Source organism: Carcharodon carcharias, chromosome 8, assembly GCF_017639515.1.
Source record: "Carcharodon carcharias isolate sCarCar2 chromosome 8, sCarCar2.pri, whole genome shotgun sequence".
In the NCBI taxonomy this organism is placed as follows: Eukaryota; Metazoa; Chordata; class Chondrichthyes; order Lamniformes; family Lamnidae; genus Carcharodon; species Carcharodon carcharias.
The window spans coordinates 77868047-77885487 of NC_054474.1; the positions used below are offsets into that span (position 1 = coordinate 77868047).

The following is a 17441-nucleotide window of genomic DNA, read 5'->3' on the forward strand; positions in this document are numbered from 1 at the left end:
TTGCAGTTCAAATTTAAAAGAATGTGTCCACTAAAAGCTAAACAGGTCTGTGTTGGGGTGGAGGGCTGGGGAGGGAGGGGGTGGCGCCATGTGTACATAAAAGCAAGGAAAGTCCTGAAGTGGAGGCACAAAATAGGGTTTGGTTGGTAAAGCAGATGTGCTGTTGTCCAATTTGGCAGAAAGGAGCAGTGAGTTTTTCTACATCTGGTAAACCTTACTGTAATAGAGGAACAGGCAGCGAGCACAGAAGTACTGCCAGCAATTGCAGTAGACTCAGATAACCCAGCAAAACAATACAGGGCCACAAACCCAGTAGATGATCAGTAACCTGCCAATCTACTTCATCCACTGGACAGCAACTAGAAGGAGCAAACTACATTTTAGAAAACACACTCCATATAGGCTCACTATGGCAAATATTAGCATCACATCAACCCTGGGTGGTGATGACCAGATGATAACTGGGGTGAAAGCCTGGAAGTGCCATACACTTTTGGGTAGCCAGCTATTTGCTAACAGCCCTGTACCTTGTCGTGCTGATGCCTTCATCCCTTAGGGAAAATTTGTGCAACAACAAAAATTGGGTATACAGACCTTCACACCCTAAACTGCAGCCAGAACTACCAATGAGTGATATTCAATTTGTGTGTGTAACTGTATGATCTGCTAATTATTTAAACAAAAGGGGCTCCTACAGGCTGAAATTATGCTTGCAATTCTACGAGTTACTTATGTAGACTATAAGGTGGAGATGAAAATGAATATGTACAAACTCACAGTATATAGTATTTTCAGCCTTATGCTTTTCAGTTTATCCATCAAGTTCAGTGCTGAAATTGACACTAACAGAAACTGCCTCTTATTACAGTCAAATAATGAATAGCTCCTTTATAATACAGAATTATTTTCAGAGTGTACAAGAAACCTTTGAAATCACCCTCTAATGGAAGCTGCTTCTTCACAGTTCTAAGTCTTTCCCTGTGGCCGAATTATCCCATTTATACTATGAAGCAGATTCAAGAACAAAACCAAATTGATTATGTACAGTTATTCAAAAATGCAAACATACTTCTAGTTTAATCATTCCAACCAGGTTTTTCCACAATGTTGGGAGGGAGGCTCATCCAGGGTAGCACTGACCAATGCAAAATCCTGCAGACAGAACCAGGATGAAAAACATTAGAAAGCCATATTAATTTGCTGTTAGAGGCACAATGCAAAATCACCAAAGCCAGGATGCTACAGCTTCAGAATTTCCTAATGAAATTCTTACCATCAAATGAAGCCCTCAAGTGTAAATGGGACATAATTTAGAAACCAGCCAATTTAGTCAGTGTAATTGTCCATGCACATTCTAGGCTCTCTCACACCAGATGTTTACAAACATCCCCTCATCAACACATGCATATACACCAATATATGATAGGCCTTTACTGCTACAATTGGTAGTTGCTTTTCAGTTCCTCTTTCTGGCACCACCTGTTGATTTAATTCACTAAAGTCTGTTATTGTGAGATAGAAGAACTATTCTTTTTCCTTTACTATTGTATAGGAAGATCATGTATTGCTAAGTATTATGATGATAAAGTCATACTGCATAGTAGCTACTGAAAATATACAGCAGTGAGAAGCTGCAATCAGCAGAGTCTTCAGACTTGTTGATCAAGAAAACACAGATACAATTCTGAACCATTCAGTCTTCGTCCTCTGAACAGTTGTGTCACACAGAGACACCCAAGGGCTCTAATGCTTCTCACTGACAGTGAAGACCTCTGTTGGCCAATCTTTCCACTTTGTTGCTCAGAAGTAATTTGCTCTTTCTAGCCTGTGAGATTTCTGATAAAATAGAATTCAATTATACTCCTTGTGTGAAGTATTTTGAATAATATCATGCACCCAAGCAGGGAGAAAGCCCTCTAATTCTTCTACAGAATAGAAAAGATCTTGTGCAGTTTATCTGGGTTGCAAGTATTGAATCTTCCCCCCCACACCCCCACCCTACAAAATATGAATTGACTGTCACCGTGTTCATACGGTACAATATGCAGAACATGTTAATGAGGCCTGAGGCAGTCACCGAAATCAGTGTTATCATCTGCATGGCGTTATAAATAACTAATGGGATATTTTCCTGTCAAGTTAACAATATTGCACAATGCTGTTAAAGTAAAAATTGTACTCTCTGGTTTGTGCAATAGTCCTGGTGGCATCACCCAAAGGGCATGCACAAACTAACCATGCATTATATCATTGCTGCTCTTAATACTGCAAATTTACCAGGCGAGATTTGTAACCAGATGCCAACAATGGGTACCTGGAAAAACACAGCAGATCTGGCAGCATCTGCGGAGAGGAACACAGTTAACGTTTCGAGTCCATATGACTCTTCAACAAAACTAAGTAAAAATAGAAAAGAGGTGAAATATAAGCTGGTTTAAGTGGGGGCGGGGGGGGGGGGGGTGGTGGAGACAGGTAGAGCTGGATAGAGAGCCAGTGATTGGTGGAGATAGCCAAAAGATGTCATAGACAAACGGACAAAGAGGTGTTGAAGGTGGTGATATTATCTAAGGAATGTACTAATTAAGGGTAGTAAGCAGGACAAGCAAGGTACACATAGCCCTAGTGGGGGTGGGGTGGGGTGAAGGGAAGGGATCGAAATAGGCTAAAAGGTAGAGATAAAACAATGGATGGAAATACATTTAAAAATAATGGAAATAGGTGGGAAAAGAAAAATTTATAAAAATTAGATCATAGGACCATAAGACATAGGAGCAGAAATTAGGCCATTCAGCCCATCGAGTCTGCTCCGCCATTCAATCATGTCCGATAAGTTTCTCAAACCCATTCTCCCGCCTTCTCCCCGTAACCTTTGATCCCCTTACCAATCAAGAACCTATCTATCTCGGTCTTAAATACATTCAATGACCTGGCCTCCACAACTTTCTGTGGCAATGAATTCCATAGATTCACCACTCTCTGGCTAAAGAAGTTTCTCCTCATCTCTGTTCTAAAAGGTCTTCCCTTTACTCTGAGGCTGTGCCCTCGGGTCCTAGTCTCTCCTACTAATGGAAACATCTTCCCCACGTCCACTCTATCCAGGCCTTTCAGTAGTCTGTAAGTTTCAATCAGATCCCCCCCTCATCCTTCTAAACTCCCTCGAGTATAGACCTAGAGTCCTCAAATGTTCCTCATATGTTAAGCCTTTCATTCCTGGGATCATTCTCGTGAACCTCCTTTGGACCCTCTCCAGGGCCAGAACAAACTTCCGGAGATACGGGGCCCAAAATTGCTCACAATATTCTAAATGTGGTCTGACCAGAGCCTTGTAAAGCCTCAGCAGCACATCCTTGCTTTTATATTCTAGTCCTCTCAAAATAAATGCCAACATTGCATTTGCCTTCTTAACTACCGACTCAACCTGCAAGTTTACCTTAAGAGAATCCTGGACTAGGACTCCCAAGTCCCTTTGCACTCCAGATTTCTGAATTCTCTCCTCATTTAGAAAATAGTCTCTGCCTCTATTCTTCCTACCAAAGTGCATGACCTCATACTTCCCCACGTTGTATTCCATCTGCCACTTCTTTGCCCATTCTCCTAAACTGTCCAAATCCTTCTGAAGCCTCCCCGCCTCCTCAATACTACCTGTCCCTCCACCTATCTTTGTATCATCTGCAAACTTAGCCAGGATGCCCTCAGTTCCTTCAGCTAGATCATTAATGTATAAAGTGAAAAGATGTGGTCACAACACTGACTAGCGGAACTCCACTAGTCACCAGCCGCCATCCTGAGAAGGACCCCCTTATCCCCACTCTCTGCCTCCTGCCAGACAGCCAATCTTCTATCCAAGCTAGTACCTTGCCTCTAACACCATGGGCTCTTATCTTACTGAGCAGCCTCCTGTGCAGCACCTTGTCAAAGGCCTTCTGGAAGTCCAAGTAGATAACATCCATTGGCTCTACTTTGTCTAATCTACTCGTTACCACCTCAAAGAATTCTAACAGATTTGTTAGGCATGACCTCCCCTTGATGAAACCATGCTGACTTTGCCCCATTTTACCATGCACTTCCAAGCATTCTGAAATCTCATCCTTAATAATGGACTCTACAAACTTACCAATGACCGAGGTCAGGCTAATCGGCCTGTAATTTCCCATCTTTTGCCTCACTCCTTTCTTAAACAGGGGATTACATTAGCGATTTTCCAGTCCTCTGGGACCCTCCCTGACTCCAGTAATTCCTGAAAGATCACCACTAACGCCTCCACTATCTCTTCAGCTATCTCCTTCAGAACTCTGGGTGTAGTCCATATGGTCCAGGTGATTTATCCACCTTCAGACCTTTCAGTTTCCCTAGCACCTTCTCCTTGGTAATGGCACCATACTCACCTCTGCCCCCCGACTCTCTTGAACTTTGGGGATGTTACTCGTGTCTTCCACCGTGAAGACTGATGCAGAGTACCTATTCAGTTCCTCTGCCATTTCTTTGTTCCCCACTACTACTTCTGCAGCAGGATTTTCCAGTGGCCCAATGTCCACTTTTGCCTCTCTCTTACCCCTTATATATCTAAAAAAAACTCTTGCAATCTTCTTTTATATTACAGGCTAGTTTACCCTCATATTTAATCTTCTCCCTCATTTCTTTTTTAGTTGGCCTCTGTTGGGTCTTTGTAGGCTTCCCAATCCCCTGGTTTCCCACTGCTATTCCCTGCATTGTATGCTTTCTCTTTAGCTTTTATGCTGTCCCTGACTTCCCTTATCAGCCATAGTTGCCTTGTCCTCCTTTTAGTATGCTGCTTCTTCCTAGGGATGAATTTTTGCTGCGTCTCCTAAATTACTCCCAGAAACTCCTGCCATTGCTGTTTCACTGTCTTTCCTGCTAGGCTCATCTCCCAGTCAATTCTGGCCAGCTCCTCCCTCATGCTTCTGTAGTTGCCTTTATTCAATTGTAATACCGTTACATCTGATTCCAGCTTTTTCCTCTCAAATTGCAGGGTAAACTCTATCATATTATGGTCACTTCCTCCTAAGGGTTCCTTCACCTTAAGCTCCCTTATCAAATCTGCCTCATTACACATCACTAAATCTAGAATTGCCTGTTCCCTAGTGGGCTCTACCACAAGCTGCTCCAAAAAGCCATCTTGTAGACATTCCACAAATTCCTTTTCTTGGGATCCACTGCCAACCTGATTTTCCCAGTCTACCTGCATATTGAAATCCCCCAAGATCACTGTAACCTTGCCTTTCTTACACGCCTTTTCTATCTCCTGGTGTATCTTGTGCCCCACATCCTGACTACTGTTATGAGGCCTGTACATAACTCCCATTATGGTTTTTTTACCTTTGCGGTTCCTCAACTCTATCCACACAGATTCTACATCAGCTGACCCTACGTCATTTCTTGCTATCGATTTAATTTCATTTCTTACTAACAAAGCAACCCCACCCCCTCTGCCAACCTGCCTATCTTTTCGATAGGATGTATATCCTTGGATATTTAGCTCCCAGTCCTGATCCCCTTGCAGCCATGTCTCTGTGATGCCCACCACATCATACCTGCCAATTTCAATCTGCGCCACAAGCTCTTGTACCTTATTTTGTATACTGCATGCATTCAGATACAACAACTTCAGTCCTGTATTTCCCGTCCCTTTTCTCATTGTCGTCCCTTTATCTGATGTGCTTGAAGTTAGATTCCTAGCCCTTTCCAAACACTCTGTCCTATTTTGTGTTCTGTAGACTTTAATAACCTCTCCTGGGCTCTCCTTTCTTTTCAGTTTTTTCATGATTTTCCATGAAGTTGAATCCACACCCCCACACGCTAACCTGCTGCTTTGTTTCCCATCAGTCACGCTTCTTGGAGTTTTACCCTTCGCCACCCCCCATCACTTTCTAGTTTAAAGTCCTGTTGACCACCCTATTTACCTTTTCGCTAGAACATTGGTCCCAGATCGGTTCAGGTGGAGACCGTCCCAACGGTACAGATCCCTCCTGTTCCAATACTGATGCCAGTGCCCCATGAAATGGAACCCCTCTTTCCCGCACCACTCCTTTAACCACGTGTTTACTTCCCTTATTCTCGTGTCCCTATGCCAATTTGCACGTGGCTCAGGTAGTAATCCGGAGATTATAACCCTTGAAGACCTGTTCTTTAATTTAGTTCCTAGTTCCTGATAATCCCCAAACAGGTCCTCTTTCCTAGTCTTACCTATGTTATTTGTCCCAACATGGACCACAACAACTGAATCCTCCCCTTCCCTCTCCAATATCCTTTCAAGCCGGTCAGAGATGTCCCTCACCCTGGCACCGGGCAGGCAACATACCATGCGGGACTCTCGATCCTGCTTACAAAGGATGCTATCAATTCCCTTAATTATAGAATCCCCTACAACTACCACTTGTCTTTTTGCTCTCACCTCTTGAAAGGCCTCCTGTGCCACAGTGCCGTGGTCAGCTGGCTCATCCTCCCTACAGCCCTGTTCCTCAACCACACGAGGAGCAAGTATCTCGCGACTGTTGGACTCCTCTGTTCCTGAACACAAGATCCCTCTACCTGCCTCACTTGCAGTCACACTCTGCTGACCCTAACCACTGACCGAACTTATGGACTTAATGTACCAGGTGTGACCGTCTCCTGAAACAAAGCGTCCAGGTAACTCCCCCCCCTCCGGATGTGCCGCAGCGTCCGGAGCTCAGACTCCAGCTCATCAATTCTGAGCCGGAATTCCTCCAGCAACCAACACTTGCTGCAGATGTGGTTACTGCAACTCGTAAAGGGATCTGCCAGCTCCCATATTGTACAGTTACAGCACACCACCTGCCCAGCCATCTTGACTTAGTTAATTAATTTATTAATTAGCTTCGCAGTGTCTTTTTTTCAAATTTGGTACAGATTTCCTACCAACCAATCAAGCCACAGCTTTCCCGTGATGTCACTTTTTCAGTTTTGGCTTCAGTTACTCTGTGCCCCAATGTCACCGCTCCGGTGCTCCTCCCTCCGAGTCTGCTCCCTGGAGTCAAGGCCGCGAATCCCTGAGGTAAGCTAGATTAATACTCACCGCTCCGGTGCTCCTCCCAGGATTTACTCACCAATCAGCTACTTTTTCTTTAAAATCCACTTTCAGAAGAGTGTCCCTCACAGGTCTGGAGCACTCCTGAAGGCACTCCCTCTTTTTTTTTTAGATTTGAGGAGGGGGGAGGGATGGAAGCACTACAGCAATGTAATGTTTGGGGCTATTCCGTTCTTTGACAGTGGGTCCTCATCGATTCCCTCCTGAGTCACGGTGGCTGCAGTGACTTCTCCCAGAATGCTTCAGTCACTTCTCACCAGCAAAGTGGGGGATCAGAAAGGGGGTGGGGATGGAGGAGAGAGTTCATGATCTAAAATTGTTGAATTCAATATTCAGTCCAGAAGGCTGTAAGGTGCCCAGTCAGAAGATGAGGTGCTGTTCCTCCAGTTTGCGTTGAACTTCACTCCTGTGAAACTCAACGCAAACTGGAGGAACAGCACCTCATCTTCCGACTAGGAACTTCCAGACTGAATACTGAGTTCAACAATTTTAGATCATGAACTCTCTCCTCCATCCCCACCCCCTTTCCAATCCCCCCTTTTTTCCCAATATTTTATATAGATTTTTCTTTTCCCACCTATTTCCATTATTTTTAAATGTATTTCCATCCATTGTTTTATCTCTACCTTTTAGCCTATTTCGATCCCTTCCCTTCACCCCACCCCACCCCCACTAGGGCTTTCTGTACCTTGCTTTTCTTGCTTTCTACATTTAATTAGCATATTCCTTAGATAATATCTTCAACATCTCTTTGTCCTTTTGTCTATGACATCTTTTGGCAATCTCCACCTATCACTGGCCCTCTATCCAGCTCTACTTGTCCCACCTCCCCCCCTTAAACCATCTTATATTTCACCTCTTTTCTATTTTTACTTAGTTCTGATGAAGAGTCATACGGACTCGAAACGTTAACTGTATTCCTCTCTGCAGATGCTGCCAGACCTGCTGAGTTTTTCCAGGTATTTTTATTTTTGATTTGGATTTCCAGCATCCGCAGGTTTTTGCATTTATACCGACAATGGGTGTTGTTATTTAACGTGTACCTTTCTGTGATTGGTGAATTTTGAAAGGAGAAAAAATATCATGCCCAATTGAGGTGGAGGGATGGGGGAGCATGGAGGTGGATATGGGGCCTCAGAAAAAGAAGCACCAGGACTCAATTTCTCGCCATGGAACTGGCAATTTTCAACACTCCTTTCAAGTGAAGCAGCATTTCACTTGCACTTCCCTCAATTTAGTCTACTGCATTCGTTGCTCCCAATGCAGTTTCCTCTACATTGGAGAGACCAAACGCAGACTGGGTGACTGCTTTGCAGAACACCTACGGTCTGTCCGCAAACATTACCCAGACCTCCCTGTCACTTGCCATTTCAACACTCCATCCTGCTCTCATGCCCACATGTCTGTCCTTGGCTTGCTGCATTGTTCCAGTGAAGCTCAACGCAAATTGGAGGAACAGCACCTCATTTTCTGATTAGGCACTTTACAGCCTTCCGGACTGAATATTGAGTTCAACAATTTTAGATCATGAACTCTCCCCTCCATCCCCACCACCTGTCCAATTCCCCCTCCCCTTTTTTTCCAATAATTTATATAGTTTTTCTTCTCCCACCTATTACCATTATATTTAAATGTATTTCCATCCATTGTTTTATCTCTACCTTTTAGCCTTTTTTGATCGCTTCACCCCACCCCCACTAGGGCTATCTATACCTTGCCTGTCCTGCTTTCTACCCTTAATTAGCACATTCCTTAGATAATTTCACCACCTTCAACACCTCTTTGTCCTTTTGTCTGACATCTTTTGGTTATCTCCAACTATCACTGGCCCTCTATCCAGCTCTACTTGTCCCAGCACCCCCACCCCCCCCCCCCCCAACCAGCTTATATTTCACCCCTTTTCTATTTTTACTTAGTTCTGTTGAAGAGTCATTCGGACTCGAAACGTTAACTGTGCTCCTCTCCGCAGATGCTGCCAGACCTGCTGAGTTTTTCCAGGTATTTTTGTTTTTGTTCTGGCGATTTTTAAAGCTGGCCCTGGGACACAGCGAGTGGCCCCCTGCTTCGTGCCCCAGGAGATGGGGGTGGCACTCCGCCCCATGCCCCCTTCCTCGAGATACAGTGCCCCCCACGGATACGACAAGCGTGAGCGTGACCCCCACCCCGAGTCCGAGACATCGGCTCAGGCCGCAAACCCGCCCAGTTAGAAACGGGCCGCAATACCGCTAAAGCTGACGTTAGACGGACTTTACTTACAGCGAAAACAAAGCCACATCTCCCGGCGCCAGGACGATAAAAGACCCCACCGAACCTCCACTCACGCACTAAACGACTGTGTAAACAAGGCCCCAGGCCGCACTTCCGGCGGCTTCGCGGAGCTCCCAGTCTGACAGATAGACCGTGCCCACATCCGCCATCTTCATTTCATGACGAGGCTGGGCACCGCCAGCTGTCAGGGAGCTCCAGTCGGATTAAACTTTAATGTTGGGTTAAAACTGTTACTTACATTTTACAAAATGTCAGTTATTTAGCAATATATGTAATTTTACATTTTGGCAGAAGATAAAACCAACATAGGATGAGCATGGCTTTTAAAAATCGTCCCATTGAGCAATATTTTGACTCTGCGACGCCAGTATCCTAATTGATGTGACAATGCTAACATGTTTTATAAAATGATCTCCTGTGGCGTTGCTCATGCTCAGGATATGTTTAAGTATGAAGACTGAAATAAATGTGGCTTACAAATAAATGTGGCATTATAGGCTACGTTTACTATATTATAGATGGTGGAAGATGGCCGGGTCTCAGTGTTGTCACAGTGAAAACTAATTAAATTAGAGTAAAATTATCAGGATATTTTAAAGCACCACTACTAAAAAAGTAAATGTACAAGATATATGCAAACTCTTAAGCTTATATTTCAATATTTTAATCTGGTGTAAAATGATTCAATTGATTTCAAAGTAATGCATCATTGGACCGTCAAAGTAAATAAATTAGTACTAAAATGTTATAAAATGTGTCTTTTTAAAAATTATACATTAGTAAATTAAATTAAATCTTTAAGAATTAGTTCTTTGTAGAAACCATCTACAAACAAGCAATAACTTCCAAAATTCTGGTACAAGTATCAACAATCAAATAAAAATGTAGTCACATGATTGCCAATGACCAATGAAAACGATGCTTCTAGAGATCACTTTGCAGCTCGAGGCTTGTGGAAGCCAAGGTGTGACTGGAGTTACTATTAAATGAAGGTAACATCTACCATTTTATTCCCTAAGACATATCACCATAGAATTTAAAGTAACACTTATTCAAAGTTTCTTTCTCTAAGTCTAAGCCTGGCTGAGAATCCTAGAACAAATGTTTTTGTTGCAATGTGACTGAGTAAAATTGTTTTAGGTTTAATGTGATTGAGGAAAAGATTGAGTGTGTCACGACAGTGGATCGCAGTTCAAACTACTTATGGGCACATTGAACTTTTTAAGGGAGATATGTGGGTTTTTTAAAAGTGACATACAAGCAAAAGCTGGCTGAGAATGTAATGTAACCGCTTTCTGGAAAATTCCTATGTGGATTATGCTGGACTGACTAGCCCAGAGAGGAATATCACACCTAAAAAGGTGTCAAGGCCTACTTCAGACAGTGACATTTGAAAGGAAGAGATGCAATGCAAAAAACTAAACATTAATCTCCTGAGGATGCGGAGAAAATGCAGACTGATTACAGCATCTCAGCAGAAACCGTTTCCTGTTGAGTTGTACCGTAGAATGTGGAAATGGTCTGAGTTGAAAGAAAGCAGACTCTGGACAAAATACATGTTTGTTTTCTTCCTTCCTGGAATACACAAGAAATGGGTTAAAAAGCCAGCTACAAACCTGATGAAAACAAAAACAGAATTACCTGGAAAAACTCAGCAGGTCTGGCAGCATCGGCGGAGAAGAAAAGAGTTGATGTTTCGAGTCCCTCATGACCCTCTGACAGAACTTGAGTTCGAGTCCAAGAAAGAGTTGAAATATAAGCTGGTTTAAGGTGTGTGTGTGGAGGGCGGAGAGAGAGAGAGAGGTGGAGTGGGGGTGTGGTTGTAGGGACAAACAAGCAGTGATAGAAGCAGATCATCAAAAGATGTCAACAACAATAATACAAAAGAACACATAGGTGTTAAAGTTAAAGTTGGTGATATTATCTAAACGAATGTGCTAATTAAGAATGGATGGTAGGGCACTCAAGGTATAGCGCTAGTGGGTGTGGGGAGAGCATAAAAGATGTAAAAAAAAAATTAAATAAAAATATATTTTTTTTTATAATGGAAATAGGTGGGAAAAGGAAAATCTATATAATTTATTGGAAAAAAAAGAAAAGGAAGGGGGAAACAGAAAGGAGGTGGGGATGGGGGAGGGAGCTCACGACCTAAAGTTGTTGAATTCAATATTCGGTCCGGATGGCTGTAAAGTGCCTAGTCGGAAGATGAGGTGTTGTTCCTCCAGTTTGCGTTGGGCTTCACTGGAACAATGCAGCAAGCCAAGGACAGACATGTGGGCAAGAGAGCAGGGTGGAGTGTTAAAATGGCAAGCGACAGGGAGGTTTGGGTCATTCTTGCAGACAGACCGCAGGTGTTCTGCAAAGCGGTCGCCCAGTTTACGTTTGTTCTGTTGGTTTTTACTGTTCAAAAACAGTTCCTCTGACATGTCCTCCTTCTTCCTTAACTGAGATTTTCCACCCACGGTCGTTGACAGGGCCCTCAACCGTGTCCGGCCCATCTCCCGCGCATCCGCCTTCACGCCTTCTCCTCCCTCCCAGAAACATGATAGGGTCCCCCTTGTCCTCACTTATCACCCCACCAGCCTCCGCATTCAAAGGATCATCCTCCGCCATTTCCGCCAACTCCAGCATGATGCCACCACCAAACACATCTTCCCTTCACCCTCCCTATCGGCATTCCGTAGGGATCGCTCCCTCCGGGACACCCTGGTCCACTCCTCCATCAGCCCCTACTCCTCAACCCCCTCCTATGGCACCACCCCATGCCCACGCAAAAGATGCAATACCTGCCCCTTCACTTCCTCTCTCCTCACCGTCCAAGGACCCAAACACTCCTTTCAAGTGAAGCAGCATTTCACTTGCATTTCCCCCAACTTAGTCTACTGCATTCGTTGCTCCCAATGTGGTCTCCTCTACATTGGAGAGACCAAACGTAAACTGGGCGACCGCTTTGCAGAACACCTGCGGTCTGTCTGCAAGAATGACCCAAACCTCCCTGTCGCTTGCCATTTTAACACTCCACCCTGCTCTCTTGCCCACATGTCTGTCCTTGGCTTGCTGTATTGTTCCAGTGAAGCCCAACGCAAACTGGAGGAACAACACCTCATCTTCCGACTAGGCACTTTACAGCCATCCGGACTGAATATTGAATTCAACAACTTTAGGTCATGAGCTCCCTCCCCCATCCCCACCCCCTTTCTGTTTCCCCCTTCCTTTTCTTTTTTTTCCAATAAATTATATAGATTTTCCTTTTCCCACCTATTTCCATTATAAAAAAAAATCATTTTTTTATTTTTTTTTTGCATCTTTTATGCTCTCCCCACACCCACTAGAGCTATACCTTGAGTGCCCTACCATCCATTCTTAATTAGCACATTCGTTTAGATAATATCACCAACTTTAACTTTAACACCTATGTGTTCTATTGTACTATTGTCGTTGACATCTTTTGATGATCTGCTTCTATCACTGCTTGTTTGTCCCTACAACCACACCCCCACTCCACCTCTCTCTCTCTCTCTCTCTCTCTCTCCGCCCTCCACACACACACCTTAAACCAGCTTATATTTCAACTCTTTCTTGGACTCGAACTCAAGTTCTGTCGAAGGGTCATGAGGACTCGAAACGTCAACTCTTTTCTTCTCCGCCGATGCTGCCAGACCTGCTGAGTTTTTCCAGGTAATTCTGTTTTTGTTTTTGTTTTGGATTTCCAGCATCCGCAGTTTTTTTGTTTTTATTACAAACCTGATGTGTGTGTTCTAGTTCTGGTGTGCTAGTGTGTGTTGTGACAGTCACAGTAGAAGAACATCAGCTCAGAATCCCTGCAAATTGCAGGTAAAAGTCTCTTGCTCTCACTCTCTCTCTGTTGCTGGAGATAATTCAGCAAAGCCGCAGTCAAGATGGAAGCAGAACAGTCCCTTTAGCTAACCTGCAGAACCAAATGTCTCCAAACTAACTGCTCAACTGCCAAAGTCAGCTTTACCAGAATCACTCAACTTAACAGTCGCAACATTTTACCATCCTCTCCTCATAGACAAGCCAAAGACTGATTTGTATATATTTTTTTTTAACTTTTATTTTTGGACTCAACTTTCATTTCTGATCTGCGTGTATGTGTGTTGCATTTTTACTATTTTTCTCAGGTTTTTAGTAACTAATACATTACTCTTTCTTTGACTCAAGAAAACCTGGTTAAATTGGTTCCATGAGGGAAGGAATCCCTTTTAAATTAACCTTGTTGTGACCATCCGAGGGTGAATAAAGAAGGGGAGCCAGTTAATTTCTTCTCACTCGGGATCATAACCAATTGGAGGTCTTTGCCCAGGGACCAGTTGTAACAAGTGGGAAGGGAGGTTTTGCCTAATAAGAGTATGAAAATGGCAAGTCACATAATGTTTCACTCCTACCCATCTGTGCTTTAATCACCATAACTTGCTTTTGTTAGAGGATAGGACTGAAACTAAGTTAAATGATGCAAGCATGTGTTTACATTGACTAAATCCTGATAAATAGATGAACACAGTGATAATGAAATTGGGTGCACCAGAGCCTAGTAGGCAGCATTCAAGCCTGTTTCTGGCCTGAAACAGAAATAACCTGATTCTGCACCAAAATTATGACTTATGTGAAAAGAGTGATAGCATTTTCAATATGATTCATTTAAGAAGCTGCTAAAATTCATGTTTATTAATTTAATGTACATGCTTGGCTTCAGTTTGCATGTTCAGCACAAGGGATGTGCTGAAACTATTCATCAGATATTCAAAATGGACACTGCTTTTTGAAGTAAAAACAGGAAATGCTGTAAATGCTCGGCAGGTCTAGCAACATTTGTGGAAAGATAAATAGTTAACGTTTGAAACATTAATTCTGTTTCTCTCTCCACAGATGCTGCCAGAACTGCTGAGTATTTCCAACATTTTTTGTTTTGATCAGATTTCCAGCATTTACAGTAATTTGCTTTTGTTTTACTGCTTTTGGCCATTTTGGGTATAGCACTTGCAAGGAAAATGTCATTATTAGCTAACGAGCTTGATAATACACATTCATTTTTCCTGATTTGATGCATTTCTTGTTGATGGCCTACATTTTTAATTTTCAATGTTCTGTATCAGTGGCTTATTGCTGGCTGAAATTTAAAGTGGGAAACTGCAGTAGTGGTTAGGATTGTGTATTGGCATTTAACCATATATAAACTTCTTGATATGTTATTAACATCTGTATCTCACATTTTTGGAGAAATATTTTGCATAGTATGAAAATGAAAGTAACCTATTCAAAGGTGAAAACACAGGGTTTTAGCCATGGAACAGATAGATTGACATTTCCAAATGGATGAATTGGTCCAATCCAGAACTGTAATGTAATTTAATACATACATAACCAGGATAGATTTTCTGCTTCTTCACCCATGTCAAGATGCCAGATTTGTATTGCGCACAATTCTGAAAGGTGCAGGGGCCCTGCCAGTGAGTTCCCATTCATTGCCTGAGATATTGAGTTTGGGGTGGGCCAAGCAGCCTGCTTTGGCGGGGAATCAGAAAACCTCTGTTGCTGCACAATCCTTTAAGTGTACAATGCAACCTAGAAATGAGCCAGACAGACAAGAAGGGTTTGAAGTTTTATCCTTGGCCAGTGCTTGAATGTTTGCTGATCTCAGGTGGGTAGCAACAGGAGGCTACACTTGGTCTTGAACAATCTTGAAACAGGGAAAGGGAAAGGAAAACCACTTGGGTCTCTGCTTTGATGGTTGTCCAATGAACCTGCTGGAAACAATATGTAAGGAACATTGAGGGTGGACATGATTGGGTGCGGCTCACATAAACCTTCCCACTACTGAATAGCCTTATCGACCGACTCACAGATGAAGAATGGCCACTTGAAAAAGAATCAAAGGGCAGCCAACATCTCTTTGTGAATGAGCTCTTGCAGTAAATAAACTAAGCTGTGTGAATACCTTTAGTAGAGGAGGAAAGGAACATGAATTAGTGGTATGGTCTCTAATATAAACTCTCCTCCATATTTTTCCCACTTGAGTTCTTCAAAACAAGGGGCTTGCCTTAGCAGCCTTAACACAAGCAAAGGTGCTTGTCAGCTACAGATAAACATTTCAACCTCAGAGAAAATATTTCTATATCAGAGATGTCCTGGATGGGTAAAAGAAAAAACATAGGAGGTGTTGGGCTCCTGAGGAAATATGTAATACTGCATGCAAGATTTTTAAAATATATTTAATGTCATGTTATTGACTAAATGATGTAATCATTGAAAAGATTAAAAACAAAAAGATGCCATAATTGTAGGGAGTAAAAACAATTTACAGGTTAACAAGATTATAAAAACAAAAGTAAAGTACCGGAGTGGAAATGGCTTGCAAGCATTGGATTTGCAGATCAGGAATGTTTGCAATACATATTGGCTCTGTGTATAAATACTAACATTGTGAGGTGAGTATTGCAAAAGATTTTTCATTCAAATTGTTGTCCACTCCCTCTTTCAATTTTTACAGCTCAACAACAGGAAAGAACTTTAGGTCATTAATACCTGATCACTCAGTATTGCCCAAAGAACATGGTTGGGTTGAATTTCACAATCTGAACCAACTACTATATTGAAGTCAAATTGCCTTCTCAAATCAGCAGTAATACAAACTGTGGTAGAGTACTGACTTTCTAATGTTCCAGCAGGTGTCCAATGGCATTACCTTTGACAATTCAGTATTCTTATCTTTTAGTTAAGATGTTAAATGAGGTCTTGTCTGCCTCTTTCAGACTTACAGCTGGGTAGTAAAGATCCCATAGCATGATTCAAATCAGAGCAAGCAGTTACCCTGGATTCCTGGCCAACATTCATTTCTCAACCAATGCCAACACTACAAAATATAGATTAACTGGTCATTTAACTCATCACTATGTTGCAATAGGAAGATTGCTGTTATGTTTTCCTACATAAGAACAGTCAATTAAGATTAATGTGTTATAGATAAAGCACTGACAGACATGCTTGGGTGCTTTAAATACAAGTGTTTCTTTCTATGCTAATGTGAGATTTGTTAATTTTATGTTCCTATGTAGTTAAAAATTAAAGGTTTACCTATACTTTTCTTTAATTAGATTTCTTCAGGTAGATAGTTTTGAGATTTTCTGCACTAGACAGTTTTAAGTATTCTACACCAGATTATCTTGTTGTGTTGCTGACAATACAGAAGGCTCAGCTTCAGTTATTAGTCAGGGGTTGCTATGGCTGCAACTAGCACCGGCTCCTGGTCACAGCAATCACAAAGCTATTTGATTTTTTTTTCAATTGCTAATAGCTCATATGGATTTGCTCTTTTGGAACTGTCATCTCACCATACGATGCAGTGGACAAATGCAACTTCCCCAACCTTGACCTTTATACTAACTGCACCGTCGTGGATTCCCTTCCTTTCATTTGCTTATACTGCTGCAGATCCTGCTGAAGTTGCTTCATGCTGGACTGCAATTTCAATAAGTAATCATCCACAACTCCACAGTTGGATAGTAGGATCCTCCTTGCTTTCAAACTTTTACAGATAGCTTGATACTCTCCCTATAATTGCAGAAAATGAGGCTCAGATGGCATCTGTCTCATAATTGCAGGTCCCATGCAGTCCAGATCCCTGGGTTCATGCTCCTCCTTCGGGTCCACCATCTGCTGTGGCTCATTCACCCTCAGTGATTCAGCTAGCACACCTACCTCCAACTCACCTAAATCCCCCCAAGTAGCATGTCCCAGTGCTGATAGATTCAGTGAATAATGCTGTGAAATGCATTTTGAAGATGTCCCTGCTGGGGATCTTAACTCCTTCAGGGACACCGATAGAAACAGAACATGCTATTGCGGTTGAAAATCACCCCTTGAATCAGAATGTACATAACTAAAATGTGTTATGGTGCTTGGTGAGCGTAAATGTGTGGCCAATAGGAGGCAGAATAGTAACAAAAGGATGGTATTCACCTGAGCTTTGAGGGAAGCCTCCAGTGTTACCATGGTACATTCCCATTCCACCATGTTCAGCATGGCCTATTCACACTGATGAAGAGCCTCCTCTGTTTCTGATCTCCTTCCTTCTGTTATGTTCCACTTT

The 17441-nt window shown here is 42.6% G+C and overlaps 1 protein-coding gene across 2 annotated transcripts in view; it reads right to left on the reverse strand.

Annotated features, from left to right (window-relative positions):
• Nucleotides 1-9494, reverse strand: part of slu7 (SLU7 homolog, splicing factor) — a 48859-nt gene extending 39365 nt beyond the window's left edge. Inside the window, exons 1-2 of one of the 2 annotated variants that reach the window (XM_041193941.1) lie at nucleotides 9323-9494; nucleotides 1070-1152 (exon numbers count right to left, since the gene is read on the reverse strand). The gene's annotated coding sequence lies outside the window, so the exon portion shown is untranslated. The remainder of the gene's footprint in view (nucleotides 1-1069; nucleotides 1153-9322) is intronic. The other variant, XM_041193940.1, reaches the window with a different exon arrangement.
• Nucleotides 9495-17441: the final 7947 nt, after the last annotated feature.